Source organism: Colobus angolensis, unplaced genomic scaffold (assembly GCF_000951035.1).
Source record: "Colobus angolensis palliatus isolate OR3802 unplaced genomic scaffold, Cang.pa_1.0 Scaffold404, whole genome shotgun sequence".
In the NCBI taxonomy this organism is placed as follows: domain Eukaryota; kingdom Metazoa; phylum Chordata; class Mammalia; order Primates; family Cercopithecidae; genus Colobus; species Colobus angolensis.
In genome coordinates, this window is record NW_012117422.1 from 165,550 (window position 1) to 172,264 (window position 6,715).

The following is a 6,715-nucleotide window of genomic DNA, read 5'->3' on the forward strand; positions in this document are numbered from 1 at the left end:
TAGTGGCAAGAGATCAAAAGCGCAATAACTTGAATTTTTGCCCAGGCTGGAGTACAATGGCGCGGTCTCAGCTCACTGCAACCTCCACCTTCTTCTGGGTTCAAGTGATTTTGTCTCAGCCTCCTGAGTCGCTGGGATTATAGGTGCATGCCACCATGCCCAGCTAATTTCTGTATTTTTAGTACAGACAGGGTTTCACCATGTTGGGCAGGCTGGTCTCGAACTCCTGACCTCAGGTGAGGACAGGCCCAGCCTGGGAAACTCCTGTTTTTAAAACCAACAAATTGGCCAGGCTTGGTGGCTCACGCCTGTAATCCTAACACTTTGGGAGGCCAAGGTGGGTGGAACACAGCCCCCAACATGGGCAGGCTGTATTTTTTTGTACTTTTTGTAAAAATACAAAAAGTTAGCTGGGTGTGGTGGTGGGTGCCTGCAATCCCAGCTACTCAGGACAGTGAGGCAGGAGAATCGCTTGAACCTGGGAGGCAGAGGTTGCAGTGAGCTGAGATCGCACCACTGCACTCCAGCCTGGGCAACAAGAGCAAAACTCTGTCTCAAAAAAAACCCCAAAAAACAAAAAAATGGGAGTGTCCCTGCACAAGCTCCTCTCTCTTTGCCTGCTGTCATCCACGTAAGATATGACTTGCTCCTCTTTGCCTTCTGCCGTGATTGTGAGGGCTCCCCAGCCATGTGGGACTGTAAGTCCATAAACCTCTTTTTATGTAAATTGCCCCGACTTGGGTACATCTTTATGAGCAGCGTGAAAACAGACTAATACACTGGGCATGTTGGCAGGCGCCTGTAAGTCCAGCTACTCAGGAGGCTGAGGCAGGAGAATTGCTTGAACCCAGGAGGCGGAGGTTGCAGTGAGCTGAGATCACGCCACTGCATTCCCACCTAGGCAACAGAGTAAGACTGTCTCAAAAAAATAAAATAGGCCGGGCACAGTGGCTCACGCCTGTAATCCCAGCACTTTGGGAGGCCGAGGTGGGTGGATCACAAGGTCAGGAAATCAAGACCATCCTGGCTAACATGGTGAAACCCCATCTCTACTAAAAAATACCAAAAAAATTAGGCAGGCGTGGTGGCGGGCACCTGTAGTCTCAGCTACTTGGGAGGGTGAGGCAGGAGAATGGTATGAACCTGGAAGGTGGAGCTTGCAGTGAGCCGAGTTCATGCCACTGCACTCCAGGGTGGGTGACAGAGCAAGACTCCGTCTCAAAAAAAAAAAAAGAAGAAAAGAAAAGAACAGAGAAGCAGAGAGAAGCCAGGCTAGCTGCCCCAGTAAAGACTCAGGCTCTCATGATCCCAGGCCACTTCGACTGAATCAGTTCTCAGCTGTGCAGCAAGTGATCCCTGCCCTACAGGGATCTGCACACATTTACTCAGGAAACTGTCTTCTTACTATCCGGTTTTGAGAGTTTTTATATATTCTGAATACAAAGTGGTTTTTTAAAAATCATATGTATGATTCACAAATGTTTTATCTAAGTCTATGTTTTTGTTTTTTTGTTTTTTTGAGACAGAGTCTCCCTCTATCACCCAGGCTGGAGTGCAGTGGTGTGATCTTGGCTCACTGCAAGTTCTGCCTTCCAGGTTCACGCCATTTTCCTGCCTCAGCCTCCCGAGTAGCTGGGACTGTAGCAGGACAAGCTGCAGACAAAACTCCTCAGACACTGGATTAAAGAAGGAAGAGGTTTTTTATTTGGCCGGGAGCGTCGGCAGACTCGCGTCTTAAGAGCCAAGCTCCCTGAAGAAGAAATACTTGGCCTTTTTAAAAGCTTACAACTGGCCGGGCGCGGTGGCTCAAGCCTGTAATCCCAGCACTTTGGGAGGCCGAGACGGGCGGATCACAAGGTCAGAAGATCGAGACCATCCTGACTAACACGGTGAAACCCCGTCTCTACTAAAAAATACAAAAAACTAGCCGGGCGAGGTGGCGGGTGCCTGTAGTCCCAGCTACTCGGGAGGCTGAGGCAGGAGAATGGCGTAAACCCGGGAGGCGGAGCTTGCAGTGAGCAGTGAGCCACTGCGCTCCAGCCTGGGCGACAGAGCGAGACTCTGTCTCAAAAAAAAAAAAAAAAGCTTACAACTTTAAGGGATCCATGTAAAAGGGTCACGATAAATCAAGCAAGCGTGGGAAACGTGACTGGGGGCTACATGCATCAGCTAACAGAACAGAAAGTTTTACCATGCTGTTTTCATACAGTGTCTGGAATTTACAGATAACACAAGTAGTTTAGGCCAGGGGTTGATGTTATTATTATTACTTTGTTTAACTCCTAGGGCTGGGTGGTGGTGCCAAGGTTGTCTGGCTATTTATCTTACTTCTGTTTCTTTCTCTTTTTCCTCCTGTCTTGTGAACTAGGCAAGGTGGCCGGGGGGAGGAGGGCAGCAGGAGTAATAGTGGTTTCCTTCCTTAGGACTACAGGTGCCTGCCATCACACCTGGCTAATGTTTTGTATTTTTTGTAGAGACGGGGTTTCACCGTGCCAGCCAGGATGGTCTCGATCTCCTGACCTCGTGTTGGGATTACAGGCGTGAGCCACCACGCCTGGCCGAGACTGTAGATTTTTGCAACTTTTTTGTAAGTCTAAAATAAGCCTGTAATCCCAGCACTTTGAGAGGCTGAGGCAGAGGATCACTTGAGCCCAGGAGTTTGAGACCAGCCTGACCAACATAGCAAGACTCTATCTCTGGAAAAAAAAAAAAAATTAGAACCTGTGGTCCCAGCTACTTGGGAGGCTGAGGTGGGAGGATTGCTTGAGCCCAGGAGTTCCAGGATACAGTGAGGCATGTTGAGCCACTGCACTCCAGCCTGGGCAACAGAGCACGATCCTGTCTCAAATATAAAATGATTTCTAAATAAACTGTGTTGTTCAAGCTCAGGGTCTGAGTTATGCACTGCTTATGATCCACTGCACAGAAGTTCTGATTTCTTTTCTGTGCAATGGTTCTGCCTTTCTGCCTCCCAGAGGTCCTGGTGGGTGGGCATCACAGGCTCCTCAGGACTCTGTGGAGGCTCAGGGAGGAGGTTTCGCTTCCCTCCTGATACTGGTGCCTCCAGAGCTAGACAGGAAGATGGAACCTGGGTGGCCTGAGCAGGGGTGGGGGCTTGGCTGGCCCTTCTGTCAGCTTGAGCTGGCTTGAGCCCAGGTAGGGCCCTGATAGCCTGGATAGGCTCAGAGGGAGGGAGGTGGGGACCAAGAGACCCGGGGAGGGCTCCTGGGGCCAAGACCCAGGTCCCTGCCCTGCATATCCACCAAGGGACTTCCTCAGAAGCTGCTGATGTCAGGCTTTGGCTTCCTGCTGCGGAATGAGGGGATAAACTCCAAAGGGAGGACGCTCAGGCCTTGGAGGAAATGAGAGCTTGGCCGACAGGAGGGCCTGGACTTGTGAAGACACATGGACACCCACAAGCACAAAGACATGGACGTGTGACAGCGGACCAAGGGGCATGCAGATATGTATGCATGGTGCACACAGGCACTCTGGGCACAGCCCACTGGCACCGTCAACCCCTGTGTGGTGGCCTGCATCCCACCCTTCAGGCAGGACCCGTGGGGCAGGTGTCAGGGAGGAAGGAGGCTGAGTGGGCAGTCTGAGGACGCAGCCACCACCGCTCCCTGGCACTGCATCTGTGTCCCAGGATCTAGGAGGCACTCTTCCAACACTGAGCCCCAAGATGACTGTCACACCTTGGTCTAAAGCAGGGGCCGGGCCTGAGCCCTGGCCCCTGCCCTGGAGGACCACATAGAGCCTCCAGCTGGGGCGTATCTGGTTTCTCGGGGCAGAGGTGGCAGGGGTGGGGGCAATACCCAGAGAAGGAGGAAGAAGGGATTCTGAGAGAGCCCGGCAGGCTCCAAGCCTCAGGCTGGAGCTGGGCTTGGGGCAGCAAGGAAGGACCAGGTGCGAGGGCAGAGCCATGCGGCCCGACCCCTGCAGCACGGACTGTACCTGTATGTGGTCTCCCCCAGCTCCTGCCCATGCTTCTGGGTCAGTCTGGACTTTGCCACATCTGACCAAAAGCCACAGCAAACCCACTCAAGCCAAAAGAGGAAGTGGCCATTAAGCACAATTGGTTAGACTGGGAGGCCGGGGGCGCTCCAGGCAGGGCAAGGGGGACACCCAGGGCTCCAGAAAGGAGTCCTCAGGTGCCGCCTTTCCTCTGCCTGGCCCACACAGAGTGGCCCGCCGTAGTCCCCCTCCCCACTCCGAATTTCCTGTCCCAAAGTTCTAAGGAAGTTTCCAGAACTATGTCTCACCATCTTGAGTCAGCCTTGGCTCAGTGTCCATCTCACAGGCCTGGAAGGGGCAGGAGTCAGCGCTGTCCAGACCACAGGGCCTGAGTGTGGGGACGGCTGCTGTCTTAGGTAGGTTGTGGAGGGTTGTTACCCTGAGGCAAGAGGGCTGCAGGGCAGAAAGTCACGGCAGGTGACTGTTGTGGAAGGCCCAGGAGAGGCCCGAGAGAGGGATGGCCCACAAGGGTTGACCCTCCTGCCACCCAGGGGGCCCTTGTGCAGGGAACCCCTGCAATCGACTGAGGCTGGCAGGCATGAGGTTTCCTGAAGGAGAAAGAGCTTGGTGGAGCCCAGTGTGGCTGGGGGGCGCTGGGACTCCATTCGGAAGCCAAAGGCACTGGGAAGGGCTTCCGCAGAGGAGGGTGCAGCAGGGGTTGCCAAGAACAGTCTGGATGGGGGCAGGGAACAGATAAGGGGGGTGGGGGAGTCAGCCTGGAGCCTGGAGCTGGCTCTAGCATAACGTGGGGGTTTCCAAGGCCCTGGAGAAAGTGGGGTGATGCAGCAGGGGGCACACCCACAGCTGGAGCTGACCCAGATGGACAGCTTGGGTTCTGCCACATGGGACTAGGCAAGGAAGGGGCACGAACAAGCAGGAAGTGGCGAGGCAGTTTCCAGCTGGCTTCTCTCCCCTGTCCAGACTTTGGTTTCCTCCCTGCTGGCCTGGCCTGGCTCTGTGTAGTATGGTCACACCCCCACCACCCCCTCCACTGAGTTGGGGCGGGGAGAGCACTGAGGCTGCTCTTCCTTTCCTGGGCCGACCTCTGAGCAGCAGACGGGGCTCTGTTCCCCAGCTCGCCTTTACACACAGCCCGTGCCACTGCAGCCGACGGCACCATGAAGGACGAGGTAGCTCTACTTGCCACCGTCACCCTCCTGGGAGTCCTGCTGCAAGGTGGGCTGGCTCCTATCTAGGAAGAGGGTGGGCCTCAGATCCCTACAGCCTGCCCTCTGCCCCTTAGGTCCAAGTGGAGGGCAGAGGCAGGGACTCCAGCCCAGGCCCAAGCTGGAGGAGGGTGGGGACTTTCAGGGACCTGGGGGGGCACCTGGCTGTGAGAACTGTAGGACTTGGGGGTGGCAAGGGTGCCAGAACAAATGGTGGGATAGCCATGGGTTTGGGGAAGCTGATCCCTGCTCTTTCCAGCTGTCCCCTCTCTCGGCGTCCCAGCAAGCGGCCCCCATTCCCTGGCCCTGCTTCAAAGGAGGCACCTCCATACTGGGACCACGTGGAGCAGGGCAGAGGTGCGACTCCTTCCTCCAGCCCCCTAAAAGGAGCCTGCTTAATGCCTTTCTCAGACTGGCCCTAAAGGACACATTCCTGGGCCAGATAGCCTAGCCACTTAGAGACACCACTGCCCCACAGTGTGTGGGCTAGGATAAGGCACAGCCTGGGGAGGAGGCTCTGAAGAGGCTGAACAGACAGGCCAGCCTGACCTCCAGCTGCACCCACACTGAGCTGGATGGCCACCCTGTGACACCCGTCTGCAGGGTGCCCAGCACCAAAGGTGCCAGGGCTGCAGGATTCAAGGGGAGATGGTCAGACGGGAAGTCTCGGGAGGGACTGCACAGCCAGCACTGGCCTCCCCTGACCAAGGGAAGGGCTCCTGCTCACAGAGAAACTTTGGGGCCAGCCCACCCTCTGCAACTACCCCAGCCCTGGGGTCCTGGGGTTAGGCTAGGGGAGTCCCAGCTGCAACCTCCTGGGAGCAGAAGAGAAGGTGTCTGTCAGATTTAGGCCTGGGGCCAGAATGCAGGAACAGAGAAACTGAGGTTTGGAGGCAGAGGGACCCAGGCTTTAGTGATCCTGGCCTGAGGCAGGGTCAAGGGCCCTGCAGGTGGGCTCTGGTAGGTGGGTGACGAGGGACTGATAGCTACAGGGAGTGTGCTTCCTTGTACCTGGGAGGATGCGGCCAGCTCTACCCTCAGGCTCCCGAGGCACTTGCTGGCTACGGACCTGAAAGCTGCATTTGCCTGTGTTTTGCGAGTGAAATGATTCAGAAACAAGGACTCAGGTGATCTCTCTCGAAAGCAGGTGTCCCTGTGTCTCAATCACCCACCCTCCCCCAGACACTCACAGGTTGGGGCAGGGCCTCTCTGCGCCCCAGGCTTCAGTCCTGCCCTCCCCGCTGAATGTCAGGGACACAGGGCAGGCCAGGGCTGGGTCAGACGGGAGGTCTCCTCAGGAGAGAGCGGGGAGTTGTTCCGCCTTAGGGAAGAGAGGACACGGCCACGTGAAGGATCCTTCCCACTCCCATCTCCGGGGCTTCGGGAGCCCAGACCTGACTCCTGCTCCCCCTCCTCCCCCAGCCTACTTCTCCCTGCAGGTGATCTCGGCGCGCAGGGCCTTCCGCGTGTCGCCGCCGCTCACCACCGGCCCACCCGAGTTCGAGCGCGTCTATCGAGCCCAGTGAGGCGCG